Source organism: Pyrus communis, chromosome 3, assembly GCF_041283825.1.
Source record: "Pyrus communis isolate YQ-2024b chromosome 3, ASM4128382v1, whole genome shotgun sequence".
NCBI classification, from domain to species: domain Eukaryota; kingdom Viridiplantae; phylum Streptophyta; class Magnoliopsida; order Rosales; family Rosaceae; genus Pyrus; species Pyrus communis.
This window is the reverse complement of record NC_142567.1, coordinates 25,974,465-25,993,884: the sequence shown is the minus strand read 5'-3', so window position 1 is coordinate 25,993,884 and position 19,420 is coordinate 25,974,465. Positions and strand designations below refer to the sequence as shown.

At 35.3% G+C, this 19,420-nt stretch overlaps 1 pseudogene across 1 annotated transcript; it reads left to right on the top strand.

Annotated features, from left to right (window-relative positions):
• Positions 1-12,585: 12,585 nt before the first annotated feature.
• LOC137714889 (putative 2-oxoglutarate-dependent dioxygenase AOP1) lies at positions 12,586-14,358 on the top strand (annotated as a pseudogene). Its single transcript, XR_015960987.1, has 3 exons — positions 12,586-13,052; positions 13,505-13,838; positions 13,985-14,358. The product of XR_015960987.1 is annotated as a putative 2-oxoglutarate-dependent dioxygenase AOP1 (transcript).
• The last annotated feature ends 5,062 nt before the right edge of the window (positions 14,359-19,420 follow it).

The following is a 19,420-nucleotide window of genomic DNA, read 5'->3' as shown; positions in this document are numbered from 1 at the left end:
CCTCCTGGCCTTCGCCGACAGGGGGAGAACCTTGTGTGTCGACTCAACAAATCTCTCTATGGACTCAAACAGGCTTCAAGAAACTGGTTTTCTACCTTTTCAGAAACCATTCGGAGAGCTGGTTACAGTCAATCGAAAGCTGATTACTCTCTCTTCACTAAGGCACAAGGTACTTCATTTACTGTAGTCCTTATATATGTTGATGACATACTTCTCACAGGCAATGATCTTGAAGAAATGAATCACCTTAAAATGTTTCTTCTCAAACGCTTCCGCATCAAAGACCTTGGAAATTTGAAGTATTTCTTAGGCATTGAGTTTTCACGTTCAAAGAAAGGTATTTTCATGTCTCAAAGAAAATACGCACTAGATATTTTGCAAGACTCAGGACTCACAGGTGCACGGCCAGACAAGTTTCCGATGGAACAAAATCTCAAGCTCACCCCCACAGATGGAGAGTTGCTCAATGACCCAACCAAGTACAGAAGATTGATTGGCAGGTTAATTTATCTCACTGTCACAAGGCCGGATATAGTTTACTCCGTCCGAACACTTAGTCAATTCATGAATCAACCTCGAAAAACACATTGGGATGCTGCCTTACGGATCCTTAGATACATCAAAGGTACACCTGGTCAAGGTTTGCTGTTTCCCGCCTCTAACAATCTTGCCTTGAAAGCATTCTGTGATTCAGATTGGGGAGGTTGTCGTGCCACAAGAAGATCAGTTACCGGATACTGCATTTTTCTTGGAAATTCTCTTATCTCATGGAGATCCAAGAAACAAACCAATGTCTCTAGATCATCAGCAGAAGCCGAATATCGAGCTATGGCCAATACATGCTTGGAGCTAACTTGGTTACGATATATTTTACAAGATCTAAAGGTACCACAGGTAGCTCCAACACCATTGTACTGTGATAATCAAGTGGCCTTGTACATTGCCGCTAATCCGGTTTTCCATGAACGTACAAAACACATTGAAATTGACTGCCATATTGTACGAGAAAAACTGCAAGCTGGAATGATTAGTCCTTCACATATTCCTACTCGGTTTCAGCTAGCAGATGTGTTTACAAAAGCTTTAGGAAATGATCAGTTTGTGACTCTACGCGACAAGTTAGGAGTTCACGATATTCACTCTCCAACTTGAGGGGGAGTATTAAGAAAATATTATTATTCCTTCTATTGGACGGACAAGCCGACAGACAAGCCGTCCTACAGCCGTCAAGCGTCAAGCCGTCCTACAGCCGTCTAGCCGTCCTACAGCCGTCTAGCCGTCCTACAGCCGTCTAGCCGTCCTATAGCCGACCTACCTTGTCCTACCTATACACTTGTATCATGTATATATATACTTGTAATCTTGTAGAGAAAGTAATAAGAAAAACAAGGCATTCTCTTCCATATTTTACAAAAACCACCAGTGTTAGAATTGGACTGTTCATTTTTAGAATTATAAGAACCCCCAACTTTTGGAGTTAAACCAAAGACGAATTAGCAACAAGAGTAGCGAACACAGAATTGCCATAAGTATTACCAACCATTGCTTCTTCAGCAAGTAACTGGGACCAATGGCAGGTCCAAGATTTAACATCGGGTGGTCCTAATATTTGAAGTTGAACTTTCCGGAATAGGATTTGGACCATCCAAAATTGAAGTTGAACTATGGCATTGTCCAAACTAACATATCATAATTTTCGAGTGATATATCGCTCCACACTTTTAATTTATACGCATGATCAACTAATGAAGCTAAAAAATTCATGATAAAAGTACTATAAACTAACACATGATCAAAATACTATAAAAAAATCATAAATAACATTCTAATAATCATAACAATAACTACAATCTATTATGAATCTAAAAGTTTCATCCAATACACATCAAATTTAATAGCATCCTATATTAATAATTTGGAGTAAATCAGAAAACTTATATAAATTAGGACATTATAAAAGAAATAGAAATTAAAGAGTTGGGTGTTGGTGGGGTGGCGAGAGGTGGAGCAGGTGTGGTGGCTTGTGGATATCGGGTGGTGTAACGAGGCAAAAATGAATGGGGGATTGGGAATTGTTAATTACCCACTAGGAGTCTATAAAGAAAATTTGATTGGGATTATTAAAAAAGAGGGTCATGTGCTTTTTTAAAGATGTCACGTGTATAACCCAAGTTATATTGTAGGAAAACAAACTTTTTTTTCTTCGTTATCTGTCTGCAATTTTTGGGTGGCTTCATTAACGACTCAAAGTCCATCAATCATTGCTGCAGCGGCTCAAATCCATCATTCTTTGCTGCAACGGTGCAAGTTCATCACACTCTGCACAGCCTGCAGCTTCTGTATCCTCTTCTTCACCACATGCCCAAAACGTCGGGTGGTCCTAGGAGGTCTTCACAGCCATTCTCCAAACTTCCGGATGATCCCGGGACCATCCAGGTCCCTGAATAGATCCGACCCTGACTGGGACCTAAGATATTTCAAAGAAATTACAATTTCTCGACCTTTAATAACATATCTTATTGTATTGTATTCGCTAGGCAACCCATTTAAAGCAAGAATCACAATATCATCATCCACAAAGTATACCTCAACAGCAGACAAATAATCCCCGGCTTCTTTTATTCTTTGCAAATAGACAGTGATAGAATCATTACCCTTCATGATAGTTTGCAGCTCAAACTTCATTTGAAAGATGCTTTGTACGTGTAACTGTGAAAAATTGTTCCTTAAGCCAAGTACATAGATCTTTAGAGCTGGTGCTACCAATAGCACACGACAATGCACTAGAGGAAAAAGTTGCAGTAATAAGCTGCATCAAGGCTTTGTCATGCATCTTCCAAATTGTGAAATCATCAGACACATTACAAGTAGATGAAGAATTAACTTCAGAATCATCAGAAGCAGTATCAATGTATTGTGCTGGACATGGGGTAGAGCCATCTACAAAGCCAACAATTACGTGGCCTTCAAGCAACAGTTGCATCTGAAAGTGCCATGGCAGGTAGTTCGAATCATCAAGTTTCGGAGTGACATACTTTGAAACAGATAAAACTAAGGACGTAATTAAAGATTGCAAAATTTGCAGTTAACGTCACCATTATTGTAGTTGCAGAGGGAAAATCTTCAAAAAGATTGACAAAGAAATTTTATCAAACTTGTTACGATTTGACAATTTGCTAAACGGAGGAAACAAGAATGTGATTGGTACTTTAGGAAATAAAATTTCCATAAGCATCAAAGTTAGAACATTTAGGTTATAAGACATGGTTTGGTTTTAAACAGATTAATCATGAAGAACTTCGAGTTTCAACATGAGTGGTGCGAGCTAAGAAACTTCAAGTTCTATGACACATTTCCGAAAACTTCGAGTTCAGAATATGAACTTCATGTTCATGATACCTGTAAACAAACACAATATATACAAGACAAAATATAGAAAGCAATTGAAAACAAATATAATAACAGCGAGTAGCTCTAGGACCCTTTGTGTGAAAATTCAAGGAAACGGTTCTAAAAAGTGTAGGGCTTCAGGTCTAAACATAAATTATTTTTTAATCAGCCAGGTTGCGGGCCAATGAGAGAGAAGTGGGGTTTACAAAACCTAGATTCAAATAGGGATGTGTTATCCACACACCCTTTTTTGCCTATCACACATTCTTAACTTTCGGCCATCATATCGAATAAATTGAAAAAAGATAAAAGGATTGAAATCAATAAAGAGTGTGTGAGAGATAAAAAGGGGGGTTTTGATACAGATGCCTAGGTTTTAAAATTTTGAGATTAAACATTTATGCCTTTTAAAGTTTTGATTAAACATTTTCTTACAATTTAGGTGCCACATGGATTAGAAGTAGCATTTTTTTATAATTTAAATTACCCAACTTACCATTATATAAATATACCTTTTTAATTCCTAGATAATACATCAAAACTTGTAAAATCTTGTAGATAAATATTGTAGAATTTAATTCCAATAAAAAGTCTTTCAAAATACCCATGATTGCGACTTGCCATTATATTTAATATACCTTTAATTTTCTTAGATAATATCTCAAAACTCCTAAAATCTTGTAGATAAATATTGTAGTATTCAATTTTAATAAAAAGTCTTTCGAATTACACATGAAACGTAGATTTCTTCTTGGTACATATTTGATACGTTACTTAATATATCTTTTTGGTACATATTTGGTATGTTTGTTTTCTTTTTTGTATGTATTTGGTACGTTTATATTTATTTTAAAAAAAAAAACATATTTGGTACATATATTTCCTCTTGATTAAACATATATTTCTCCTTTGTACATATTTGGTACGTTACTTTATATATCATCTTGGTACGTATTTGGTACGTTCATATTTCTTTTTTTGTATGTATTTGGTACATTTATATATTATTTTGGTACGTTTATATTTATTTTATAAAAAAAAACATATTTGGTAGGTTACTTTATATCTTCTTGGTACGTATTCGGTACGTTTAAATATATTATGTGAACGTACCAGTCTCAAGCCTCCGAACATAGAGAATACGTCTAATTATCTCACATGATATCAATATAAAATAGTGAAAACAACCACTAATTGAAATGGATAAGTCCATTCAAAATTCAAAAATGAGGATCATAGAATTCTAATGTTGGGAGAAGAAACCATATGGCTCAAACGTGGGAGAAAAAAGTGGCTTCCTAAAAAAAGGCCACATGAATAAATATATCAACCTTAAAGGATAATAATTAACATTTTAAATTTTAAAAAAAACCACAATAATTACATGTAATCTAAATAAATATAAAAATGTTGACATTGTTATTATTTAGGCATCCTAATCAAATTTCAAAATAGAACCAATGTTTAATTTAAAAAGTATTAGAAAAGTGCAAGGGATTCTAATTGATGCGTGGATATCACACCCCTTTCAATATTGGGTACGGAAAAAAAGATGAAAGACAACTCCAATTAAATGGGGCATTTTTCATTATTTTCAAGTTCTTGTGCCTTTTAGTAATAAGGAGACGATAAACATGCTAAGTAATACAAAGTTTAATAGGATCTAGATTCCAAATTATTCTTAATCTATCTCTATTTAAGTTCTACCTAATCACAATATGTATTGGAACCTATATCACATCATGTTCGTATTTTTTATCAAAACTTCTTTTGTTTGTATTTGGGGACAGGGACCGGACAGCGGCTTTTGGTTGTATTTTTTTTTTTTTGTTGAAAATAATAAATTATTTTATATTTTTAGTCAAGATTGGTCGTGGTGTATATACCATTGCTTTCATTATTTTTTCTGGTCAAACATCGCTTTCCCGTATAGCATGCGTGTATAAATAAATAAATTGTTTTTCACAAAATATTAAATAATGTAAAATAATATTTTGTTTTTCCCCAACCAAAAACAGCTCCTCCGCCTCCAAACACGACTTCTTTTCTTTTTTATTTATTTATTTATTTATTTATTTTTATTTTTTAGTATTTGAAACATAAAATGATATATCATGTATGTGACATCCCACATCGCCAAGGGAAGTAATCCTTATATGTATATTCCCATCCCTACCTAGCACGAGGCCTTTTGGGAGCTCACTGGCTTCGGGTTCCGTCGGAACTCCGAAGTTAAGCGAGAAGGGGACTTGAGCAATCCCATGATGGGTGACCCACTGGGAAGTTGCTCGTGAGTTCCCAAAAACAAAACCGTGAGGGCGTGGTCGGGGCCCAAAGCGGACAATATCGTACTAGGGTTGTGGAGTCGGGCCCGGGAAGTGGTCCCGCCCGGGCCGGGATGTGACAATTTGGTATCAGAGCCTAACCCTGGCCACGTATGTGCCGACGAGGACGTCGGGCCCCTAAGGGGGGTGGATTGTGACATCCTACATCGCCCAGGGAAGTGATCCTTATATGTATATTCTCATCCCTACCTAGCACGAGGCATTTTGGGAGCTCACTGGCTTCGGGTTCCTTCGGAACTCCGAAGTTAAGCGAGAAGGGGGCTTGAGCAATCCCATGATGGGTGACCCACTGGGAAGTTGCTCGTGAGTTCCCAAAAACAAAACCGTGAGGGCGTGGTCGGGGCTCAAAGCGGACAATATCGTGCTACGGTTGTGGAGTCGGGCCCGGGAAGTGGTCCCGCCCGAGCCGAGATGTGACAATGTATCACTATAAAAGTAGTAAAATATTTAAAAAATAAAAAATTTCACTATTTGTACAATAACACATGATATACTACTCGTATTCCTAGCACACTAAAAAATGCATGTATTCATTTTGGGAATTAAATCCTCTCCAAGGCAAAGCCTTAGGATCCTCTTGATCTACTAACACGGGCCGTTAGATTTTGATCCAACAGCTACAAACAGTGGGTTCCTCTAAAAGTTATAATAATTATAGCTGTTGGATCAAAATCCAACGGCTCATGTTATTGGGTCAGGAGTATCCCGAGGCTTTGCCTCGGAGAGGATCCAATTCCTTTATTTTGGTCATTGTGTTTTCCCCAAACTCAATAATCCAAATAAAAAGAAAAATAATTGTACCTAAACATGCGAATGTTAGACAAATCAAGTGTAGAAAGGATAGTGTTATTCATACACCATTTTCACCTCTCATTCACTTTTGTTAAACTTTTTCATTGATTTTTTTCAATTCATTTGATACGACGGTAGAAAATTGAGAGGAGAAAAGTAAAAATAGATGTGTAAATAGCACTACACATCAGAGACGAAGCTACAGATTTGTATGGATAGGGACATTGTTAATCAACAAATTCACATAATTAAAGACTAAGGAACTTACTAAATAAAATACATATATAATAAGATTTTGCATACAATATATTGCAAAATCCCCTACGTGTTTTCATGTTTTGATAGTATTGCATGACAACTTCATTACCAATATCATCACATATCTTTCTATATAAAAATAATCATATTATCATTCATCCATTGATCTCCAATTCAATTTATAAAAAAATTATAGCTGAAAATGCTCTTTCAACGTTTGCAATTGCAATTGGAAGAGTTAATGCTAATGTCACAAGCATGTACATTTTTTTGTGTGACAAAAAAGCAGATGCCCTTTCTGTGCCCAAGGTAGCTCCGTCCATGTTACCCATATCTAAACTGATGTATTAAGTTACAGGTTCCAAATTCAAATTTGCTAAAATTAAAAAAAAAACCTATGTAATAATTTTGATAATATATTGTTATATCTAAAACCACAAAAAAATAAAAATAAAAAAAAATGAAAAAACACACACACGCACACACAACAAGAAATGGCAAACTTCATTGGTTAAGAGCTTTCGCCTCTGTACTCGAGGTCTCCTGTTCAAATTCTCCTCTCCGTAGATATCGCATCGTTTATAAAAATAATAAAAAATAAAAGAAAAGTCATGCTAGGTAAGCTAATTTTTTAGACCATATTTGCAAACTATGTGATGTGTCCAAAAAAATAAATAAACACGTGAATCAACATTTGTTTAATAGAAATTAAAAGAAAGAGTAATGCTAACTAATTCAGATTTGATGGTCATATTTACAAACAATTAATGTGATGTGTTATAAATAAAAATAAATACGTTAATTAATATTTAAATAATAATTTAATTATCAATTATTATATTATATGATTTACAAAATATAATTTAAGGGTTAAACCATGTTTACTACCATGAATTTTTGTGGTTTTCAACATTTAGTACATCAAGTTTTTTTCGTCCCAGAGTCATACCTAAAGTGTAAATTTTGGGACAGTCTCATACATCTGTTAGTCAAACTGTTAAGTCTCCCGTTAACTGTGACATGGCGCCTATATGGACAATAACTGGGCACCACGTGGAAATTAAAAAATTTAAAATTAAACATTAAAAAAGTTAAAAAATTACAAAAACAAAAATGTTGTCTTTTTCCTCAAACCCCCGACCCTCCTTCCCTTCCCTCCTTTGCACCCACTCAACCTCTGCACATCCACCATTCCCTCAGCCCACACCCCCCCCCCCCCCCCCCCCCCCCCCCCGACGGCGTCATCCAACGCCATCGGTCGCACACCACACCCAAGCTATCATGCCCCTAAATATTTTGTTTTTCTTTTCTGGGCTGTTCCTCACCCTCACGACATTCTGATGAGGTACCCGTTCCACAAGGTCCTAGGCTCGTCAAAGGAGTATCTCGAGTCGTCAAATGACATCCGACCTGCGTTGAGCGACATCCGACCCAAAAACCTCTGATCCGTGTCGCATGAGCGCCGGTCAAAGCTGTAATCGGCGATCTCCAACTGGGTTTCTCTGAATTGTCTCCCGATTGGCTTCTCTAACTCCTGCTTCTGCCTCCATTTCTGTAATTTTTTGCTGAGAACTGAAGCTACCCGCAATCTCTTTCAGGTCTCGCTTTTTCGTCTGTGAATCAAGATCTATATGATCTTTCATGGGTTTCAACCTCAGCGTCAGTAGACGGTGCTTCCTTCTTGTTAGGATTCCGTTCGTCGTCCTGGTGAAAGAGTGTCCAGAGAGTGTTCTAAACCCTAATGTTGCAAGACTTCCTCTGTGGCTTAAACACGCTAGAGAAGCCCTCGTTTTTAGAGGCAGAGAAAAACTTGGTTTGTTGGAGCTCCGGGAAAAAATGAGGTGGGTCAATTTTTATTGGAAAATGATGCCCCGCCACCGGCAATGGAGGCTTGAAAATGGCCCTAAGAGTGCCCGCAACGGTGGAGGAAGTAGGGGGCTTTCGAGAAGTGGACGAGGAAGAAGTGTTTGTTGAAGGATCCAACATGGCAAGGAGTTCGCAGAGGCGTGAGGGGCAGAAGCCAGTGAAATGCTCTTTTGGGTGGCGATCGCAGGAGGTGGAAAGTTAGTGGGCATGAGGCAGCTGCGAAGGTTGAACTGGTGGTGACGGCGGAGGGAAGGGATCATGGGGGTGAGAAGAAGCCCAGAAAAGAAAAGAAAAATATTTTGGGGCCTGATACCTAGGGTTAGAAAGGGAATAAAAAAAAAAATTAAATTTTTTAAATTTTGGTTTTTTAAAAAAAATTTTAATTTCCATGTGGACCCCTAAATGACACGTGGTGCCCAATCATTGTCCACATAGGCGCTACGTCATCAGTTAACGGAAGACTTAACAGCCAGACTAACGGATGTATGAAACTGTCCCAAAATTAACATTTTAGGTATGACTCTGGCTTGAAAAAAACTTGATGTACCAAAAGTTGAAAACCACGAAACATGAGAGTAGTAAACAGTCTTTTGCCCATAATTTAAATTCATGAATTCACTAACACTACTCCAAAAGAGTGGTCAACTTCGTGTGCCGCGCTCAGTTGAGAACGAGCATGGCAAACCAACAAAAGATGTTCCTGCATTCCTTCATGAGCTGGCTATTGGTTTATAAAAATATTAAAGGGGACCGACCTAAATTTGTTATTTAAAAAAAAAAAAATAGAATTATCTAGTAGTTTTGCTGCGGTAGTGTATTTTTTTAGGAAGAGATTCCTTTTAGATCTCTCTCATCAAAACCCACCAATCAATTAATCCAGATCTTTGATATTTGATCAAACGGCTACAAACAGGAGGGTCCTTAAAAAGTTATAATAATTTTAACCGTTGACTCTAATTTTAAGGGTTTGGATTAATTGATTGGTAGGATTTGATGGGAGAGATCCGGAGGGGATCTTCCCTTTTTTTTTAGGTTGAGAAGATTCAAGAGTTAGTTTAGTCTCTCTCTGGCCACTATTATATAATATATCAGCGTCATGAATCAAACTCAAAACCTAACATGCATAATATAGGCCTATAATTTTGTTTCCGACCATTAGACCACCTCGTGGTGGTTACCTACATTTGCCGAATATGGTTTGGATAACATTCATACATGCCCTTTACCCAAAGGGATCTCCATTTTTTATTTTAAAAAGGGATTAGTTGTAGCGCTCACTTCATAAGGGATTAACAATAATGTGGTTCAAATTTATCTTTGGCGAGAATCGAACCTAAGACCTCTCACTTACAAGTGAAGAGGAATACCACTAGGCTGTAGTACTAAATGGCTATAAAAATTCAATTTAATCCAAAATATTTGTCTATTCAATTATCACGATGAAATTTCAATGTTTCTTAAGTGTTTGTTAATTTTTTTTTTTTTTTTAACTCAATTAGATATCTCAAATATTTTCAAATTGGTTAATATTTTACAAAAATGACCTATGAGATTCAACTTAAAAAATAAACAATTCAAATTATTAAAATTTGATATGATATGAGCTCTATAACTAATTTTCAATTTTCCCTTAAAGGCTCCCACATTCATATTTATTTATTCAAGCAAGGCTCTCGGTCAATAATGTCTTCCGGACAGGACTTGGCTCACGTATGGATTCTATCTATTTTATTTCTAGAACCACGAGCTTCAGTCGATGATTCTTTTTAGATAGGACTTGGCTGAGGTCATGACTTTAGCCATTGCCAGCATTCCTCCTCCTAACAGCATGACAAACGACTATACAAACGTCACGATCGGAAACAGTCTTAATTATTTAAAGATCATTTCTGAAAAAAAAAAAATTATTTAATTTAGAAACTGTTTAGTTATTTATATGAAAAAAAAAAAGATTAATGGTTCATCATTCGTATTCTACTTGTTAATATATCTGTCACTTTGTTCGAACATATGGATTGCTAAACATCTTTCAAATTGGATAAACTTTTTACATTTAATCTTTAGATGATGATAAATAGAATAAAAAATTCTGATTATGGTATTTGTGCAGAATATAAATCTCACACCGAAAGTTAAGAAAATAGAATACAATATTAAGCTTATGGTTCTATTAAGAAGATATTGTAATTAATGTAAAATATTGTATTTGACTTAACTCGGAAAGGCCATTCCATGAATTCTAGATCACTTTTCTATTGTATTTGGATATATATGTGCTGCGCAGCCATCGTTCAATATACAAGAAAGCATTCAAGCCAAATATTTCCTTCATACTGTATTCCCAGGAACTACCTAGCCCTTTTAATTTGGCACTCCTAATAACAACGATACTTTTTATGATAAATTCTAACATATAATAATAGATAGTTAAGTTAAAACAATGTTGATGTCATTAGAAATGAGCTACTAGTTTGACCGTTTGCACGGTGCAATGACTACACGTCACAAGGCGGGAGGAAATTATCATTCTTTTTTAACAAAAATATTGAGCAATAGAGGAATTAATTTTAGATAAGTCAGTAATGAGCCACCTATATTAAAAGCTGGTTTGGTATTGTTGTGCATTGAAAAAAAGTTGTTTCTGCTGTGCTGTGAAAATAAGCAGCTGTGAAATAAAGCAGCAGAGTGTTTGGTAAACTTTTTTGTAAAAGTGCTTTTGAAAAAAAAAAAAAAAGCAGTATTATAGTGTTTGGTAAACTTTTATGTAAAACAGATGTGAAAAAAACCTGTTTTTCAAAGCTGGGTTTTGCAGCTTCTTGTTTTTGGCTTTTTTTCATCCAAAACTGTGAAAAAAAACTGAAGCTGAATGTTTACCAAACACAAAAACAACTCCCAGTTTTTTTTTATACCAATTTTTTTCAGAATTATCTCAGTACCAAACCAGGCCTAAGTATCAAAGACACTATTCTTGAGAGCTGAACTTAAAACTCCCACTTTTAAGTACAATTATTGCCACCTCATATCGGAATCACAGGATGTGTATCCACTTAAGGAAAAATTAATATATGGTGATGTTCATTGACTGAGACCTTATCAGTTTTCAGATTTTCAAAGTGATGAATTTACATGTCATTACAGAAGTTTTTAAAATAAAAATTAGTAATTGATTTTGATTTTTAGTACTCAAACCCTTATTAAGCTCCTACTTAATTTTCATTCAAAACATTTCCAAAAAAAAAAAATTTATAAAATTAGAATAAGTATATGCCCATTAATTTTTTATAAAATATTTTTAATTTTTTAATCTAAAATATACCCATTCATATAATTTTTCAATTTTTTTAATCTTAAGTGTACCCATTCTTAAATATACCAATTTATTATATGTAAAATGTACCATTTTTTTAAAGTATATAAGTGCACCCATTTTTTTTTTATACAAAATCCATTCAATTTCTTCTTCTCTTTTTCTTTCTAATTTACTTATATAGGTTTATTTTGTTGATTTGAAAATGTATCTATGTCAAGTTTAATTGAAGACTTTTTTTAATGTTATTAAGCCTAATATCTGTTTTTTTTTTTTTTTTTTATATAGGGTTTTGAAAAATATACTCATGTTTTGGTACAATAATTTTGTCGTTAATTTTCTAGGTAGGTTATTATATTTTAAAATTAAAAAATTGAAATTTATAGTTGTTTATTAATGAGAATTTAAATAAAACCCATAATTTGGGGATTAAAAATATTAAAGGATAAATTATACTCTCAAATATATTGTGTATGTGTGTATATATATATTACATTAATAACTTCGATCAAAAATTGAAAATTAACACAATTTTAGTCAAATAATAGTGATAGTCAAGGACAGTATGCAAAGTCTACCCCCACCTAAACTTATCATTCTATGGCTATAAATTTGTCCAAAATGATCCCATGTGGATCTCATTGCTACGATCTATCGGTGAAGCAATTCCTGAAGACTAGCTTAATTAATAACCACGATAGTTCAAGAGAGAAATATGGGGTCAGAAAGTCAGCCTCTTGGGGTTCCTGTTGTAGACTTATCCAATGAAAACTTGAAGCCTGGAACAGATGCATGGCTGTTGGCATGCAGACAAGTACAGCATGCACTAGAAGAGTACAGCTGCTTTGAAGCCGTTTACAAAAAAGATACTTTGGAAACTCGCAACTCCATTTTCTCTGCAATGAAGAATCTTTGTGATCTTCCATTCGAAACTAAAACGCAGGAGACCAGTGATAAGCCTCTCCACAGCTATTTTCCCCCAAGTCCGATCTTTCCTCACGATTTTTCCACGGGCATTGAGAGTCCAGAAACTGTAGAAGGAGCTCAAAAGTTCACTATAGTATCATGTGGCCTGCAGGAAATGAACGTTTTCGGTATTTTGTTTCTCACTCCTAAATTTTCTTTTTCTTTTACTGCATGTAGAAGGGATTGTTTGGAGAAGTTTTCGCGGAAGGGAGTGTTATTTTATTTTTATTTTTATTTTTATTTTATATGATTAAAAGCGTTTTTTTACTATGTTTGGTAAAAAAAAATTTTTTATGCTTTTATGCTCGACGTTTCTTTAAAAATCACTTCCAACTATTTTGTCAAGAAGCACTTCTAACTATTTTTTTGCTTTCAAAAACTACTTAATTGGATCTTAAAATAAGTACATATGTTGGGATATTGAATATAGACCACACATTTAGACAAGATTTGACTTTGATAAATGATATCGATATATAGTCTGCCGACATAAGCATGTGTTATTTGAAATTGGTAAAGAAATTAATTTCAACATTGATATCGTGCCTAACAGTGCGGAACTCTTTGTTCTTGTAACTAGTTATACTGTTCAATCCTACTCAAAGAGGATGGTAGAATTGGATCAAATGTTGACAAGAATGGTGTTTGATATTTATGGGGTGGGGAGGCTTTATGACTCTCACAAGGCATCCGCCACTTACCAGCTTAGATGCATTGAATATCAAACACAGACTATACAGCGGACGAATAAGAATGATGTGAGACTGTTTCCTCACACAGACAAGTGTTTCACAACCATCGTGCATCAAAATGAGGTCAATGGTTTGCGGATCAAAACAAAGGCTGGCCAATGGATTGATTATGCACCTTCTTCACCTTCATCTTTTATAGTAATTGCATCCGATGTACTCATGGTGAGAGCCACTTTCGCGTAATATATTATTCTAGCTTATACTATTACAAACTATTGTAATTTTACAGGATTTGGGTACAAGGCGCAAATGCACATTACCTTGACTAACTGTTTTATCTCACATTTTTTTCTACTTTCATTTGGTAGGCATGGAGTAACGACAGGGTATGCGCATGTGAGCATCAAGTCATCCTGGAACAGAAGAAAATAAGATATTCGGTGTCATTATTCTCATATAAAAATGATATTGTGCAAGTACCTGAAGAGCTAGTTGATAACAAACACCCCTTACGATATAAGCCATTTGATCACTTTGATTTCCTTCGTTTCTTTCTAACTGAGGAGGGACAGAAAGCTAAGCATGCTATCAAAGCCTACTGTGGTATTTGAGATCTGTTTTTAGATTCTTGTCTTGGTAAATATAGATACCGATGGCTTCTTCTGCAGCTTCTCTATTGAATGTAATGTGTGATTTCTTTTTAGCTTTTACTGAATAAAAAAAGTTGTGGTGTTGTTTTTCCGATGTGTTGTTCTCTCAATTTTTTTCTTCACGTCTCATCCACTTTATGGCATCTAACCCTCCCATCTCCAACTCCCCTCATCCAAGGTATCTTCAACACTCAACAGTATTGAACGATACATAACATATATAATCGTGGATCAAACTGTCCAAGTAAGGAAACCAAGATTTACTTTGGACAGATCTGAGATTTCCTGATAATTGTTATGAAAACTCAAGCACATGACCTATAAATGGGGCCAAAAGCCTTCAAGCTCAGGATCTTTGTCAAATTCAATCTTTGCGATTAAACAAAACCTCGAGTGATTCTCCAACAAACCCAACAGTTTTCATCACAAACTCAATTGTTCTTACGCAAAACTCTCTTAGCTCTTCAGCTACAATCTCAAAGCCTTCCTTTGAAACAAACCTACCTACGATGCCTGACATCTAAAACCTTTAGAGTTTTGCCATCCTATAGTATGATTCAGTTGATGTGCAATTCCAACCACTCTAACTAATTTCCTCTCTAAGGCGAATGTTTTGTACTAAGTCCAATCTGACACCAGTGATCATGATGGACTTCTCTAACATTATCTCACATTTCATGGCCTGAAGGTGGCTAGAGTTTATTGCTTTCTTTACATTTTCGGTCAATTTGCGTTTCAAGTTATGTAGATCAACTCATCGGCCTAGATTTTATTTTTGTAAATGTTTATAATTTTGACTCCATTATGAAATGATTACATTAATTATGTTTCTTATTTTAGTTCCTATTTCGATTTCTTTTACTCTTTGGGCAAGCATATACAAAGGCACACTAAATTTTAAGTCTTCGTTCGCTCGAGGCACATAAAAGAACTTAACTAAAAAAGCGTCATACTTGGTGCACAATCATTTAATTAAGAAGTTAGATTTACGCGCAACTTTCTCACACACTTGAACTATTTACAATAAAGTTACTTTGGAAATTCACAACTCCATTTGTTCTACAATAAAGGGTCTTTCTGTTCATCCATTAGAAAACTAAAATGCAGAAGACCATATATGCTGTAAAATTAAATTTTATGTTCAAAAATTGACATCACTTTTAGAGATGGTCTTACAACTATTTTGGCCAACATCCACTCTCCTCACTATGAAGGAGCTCCAACATCCTTAGAAGGAGCTCAATAGTTCACATGTGGCCACCAAGAAATTACCCTTTTCGGTAAGAAAGTGCTAGAATGACTATATGTTTGTATATTTGGTATACCATCTTATGTGTCAAGTGATGTATATGTGTCGTGTCAACTAATAAGTTTATCTCATGTTGGTTGTATGAATCACTTGTCACATAGTATGATACTTCAATATGATATAAACATGTAGTCTCCCTATTACTCTTTTCAGTATTGATCTACTCACTCCAAAGTTTTCCTATTTTTTATGAATGTACATATGGGCCTGTTTGAGGAATGATATTGGAATGGCTAACAAGCACTTCTTGTTGCATTTGTTAACCTTGTAGATGAAGTTCTATAGCATTCCTGATGGAGAAGAATTCAAGAGCTTTGACAGAGAAAGAAGAGAGAAAAGTAAAACTGCATCAAAATGTATTTCTTCTTATTTTCTTAATGTGTAAGCAACTGTACTTGAGTATTTATACAACAAACACAACAGACTACAAAACTAACAACTACTCTTAATCCTTTGACATTTGTCATCATCTAACCTATTTACTTAATATCTCTAACATCTTCCCTCAATCTCATGCTTAGAGAATCCTAGCATGAGATTGTTACAATGTATACGAAACAAAGTGGAACTTAATCCTTTTGTCAGAATGTCTACAAACTGCTTCTAAGATGAAACAAACTGCACATAAAGCTGATGTTTGGCAACTCTCTCCCTGACAAAGTGTACATCGATCTCAATATGTTTTGTTTTTTGATGCTGAATAGGATTGAATGACAACACTATAGTAGAAAGATTATCACAAAACAAAACAAAAGGAGACAGTAATGGAAATGCAGAAAAACCAGAAGTTGTTTAATCCAATCTAGCTCAGCAACAGTGGATGACAATGCCCGATACTCAGCTTCAGTAGAAGATCGAGAAAATGTCTGTTGTTTCCTGGAAAACCAAGAAATAGGATTATTACCCAAAATTACCACTAAACTAGTGGTTGACCTTCGGTCATTAGAGTCACCGGTCCAATCAGCGTCACTAAATGCTTTCAAACTGAGATCACCTCGAGTGTAATTAATGCCAAAGTTCATGGTACCCTTCAAATACCTCAATATTCTCTTGACAGCAGTGAAGTGAACGTTCATTGGCGTCTACATAAACTGACACACTTGATGAACTGAGATGGGAATATCGGGCATAGTAAAAGTAAGGTACTGTAAAGCATCTACAACACTTCTATATAACATTGGATTATTGTAAGGATCACCATCATCCTTAAGCAACCTATTGTAAGGAAGACAGGAAGTATCACAAGCCTTAGAATCAAGCATCTTAGTTTTGTTTAATAAGTCTTGAACATACTTCTATTGGGAAAGAAATAAACCATTGGCAATCTTGGTAATTTGTATTCCCAGGAAATAATGCAAAGAACCTAAATCCTTGATATCAAACTCAATAGTCAATGCTGAAATCACTTGTGAGATAACTGTGGAAGCATTGCCAGTTACTAATATGTCATCGACATAAAGTAAGAGAACCACAATATCAAAACCAATAACTTTCACAAAGAGAGATGAATCTAAATATGTATTATGGAACCCCAATTTTGGAAGAAATGCAGTGAACTTCTCATTCCAAGCCTTTGGGGCTTGTTTCAAACCATAAGTGATTTGTGAAGCCTACAGACCAAATGAGGATGTAATGGATCCTCAATGCCAGGTGGCTGAGCCATATAAATTTCTTCCTGCAAAATGTCATGTAAAAATGCATTTTTCACATCCAGTTGCCTTAAAGGCCAATCAAAATAAGCAGCTAATGCCAAAAGCATTCTTACTGTTGTAGGCTTAACTACCAGACTAAATGTCTCAGTATAATCAACTCCAGGTTCTTGACTAAAGCCCTTGGCCACCAATCTGGCTTTATGCCTTGCAACAGAACCATCAGCATGTCTTTTTATCTTGAACACCCATTTACAAACCACCAAGTTCTTGTTTACAGGTAGATCCACCAAACTCCAAGTATCTTGTGTATGTAATGCTGCAATTTCTTCCTTTATAGCATTGAACCAAAGGGGACACTTAAGAGTAGACTTATATGTAGCTGGTTCCATGACTGATAAATTAATTAAAGAAGATGCAGATAATGCAGACAAAAGAGTTTTCTTCTTAATAATGCCATTCTTACTCCTGGTTTGCATAGGATGGAGATTGAGTGGTGGAATATCTAACACCACTGGAAGAACCTTAGGATAATGATCAAGCACCACAGAAGGCTGAGAAAATACATGTACTGCATCAGTAATGGACCGAGAGGAAACATTGGTGGAAGTGGCTGGAGAAGGTGTAGGTTAGGGTTAAGAATGGAACTGAACATTAGTAGATGTTGTAGGGGAACTAGGGGAATGAGATGAGGCTGGGGAAGGTGATGAAATCTCTGCAAGCACATGACCTGCTGAATTTGGACTTGATAATGAAGATGGCACTATTATATTATTGGGAGTCACAAAAGGAACATGACATGATACAGGTTCAAGATGTGTAAGTGGAGATGAGATTTTTGATTTTGGAAAAGTTAATAAATCTGTATATGGAAATTCTTGTTCAAAGAAAACCACATGCCTAGAAATATACACTTTCTTGTGAGGTACATCATAACAAATAAACCCTTTGTATTTTGAGGCATATCCCAAAAAAACACATTTAATGGTTTTAGCATGTAACTTTGTGGTATTATATGGCTTAAAGATAGGGTAACAGGTACAACCAAATATTTTAAGATGAGAGAACATGATCAATACCAAATAAACTCTGAAATGGTGAGTTATTGGATAAAACAGGTGATGGTACAACCAAATATTTTAAGATGAAAGAACAGGATCAATACCGAATAAACTCTGAAATGGTGAGTTATTGGATAAAACATGTGATGACATTCTATTAATAAGATATATGGATGTTTGACATGCAAAAGACCAAAACTGAGAAGGTAGCCTTGCTGTTTGAAGTTAAGTAATTGTAGTTTCAATAATGTGCCTATGTTTCCTCTCAGCTAAACCATTCTGCTCAAGGGTGTAAGGACAAGATTTATGATGTGAGATCCCTTTGTTTAAAAGAAAGGTTTGAAGTTTGTGAGAAATATATACCACCCCCCCTCCCCTCCCCCCCCCAAAAAAAAAAAATCACTTTGTAGAACTTTAATGGTTGTCGAAAATTGATTGAGGACAAAAGAATAAAAGGTAATGTAAGTGGCACAAAGATCAGATTTATTCATAAGAGGAAACAACCAACAAAATCTGGTACATTCATCTACAAATGTACATAGTATTTGAAGCCATCAACTGAAAAACAAGGTGCAGGACCCCAAAGATCACTATGCACCACCTCAAAAGGTTTTACAAACTTATTAACATTGACTGGAAAAGGTATTTTACAAAACTTTCCTTCTAAACAACTTTGACACATAATAGGTGAAGAATCCTTAGTACATGATAAGTTGGCTTTATTCAACATTAAGGTAACAATGGGATTAGAACAGTGACCTAATCTTTGGTGCCAAATTGAAGAATTAATCAGCTGCCCAAGAAGTGCTTTAGCTTGGTGAATTGGTTTAGAAACCCTAAGATTGGAAGTGGCAGGAGATGAAATGGGGTAGAGTCCATTACTGCACAACCCTTTGAATAGTATCATCCATGTGGCCTTGTCATGAATCCAGAAAGCAAATGCATAAAAAATGAGCCAACAATTATTGTCAAGGCAAATTTTGTGCACTGACAACAAATTCTGAGTTAACTAAGGAACATATAATACAAAGTTTAGTTTAATAGGCTGAACAAAATTCAGCTTAAGTGTAGTATTGCCAACATGAGATACACGCAAACCTTCAACATTGGCTGTTTGAATGACTTCATTAGAGGG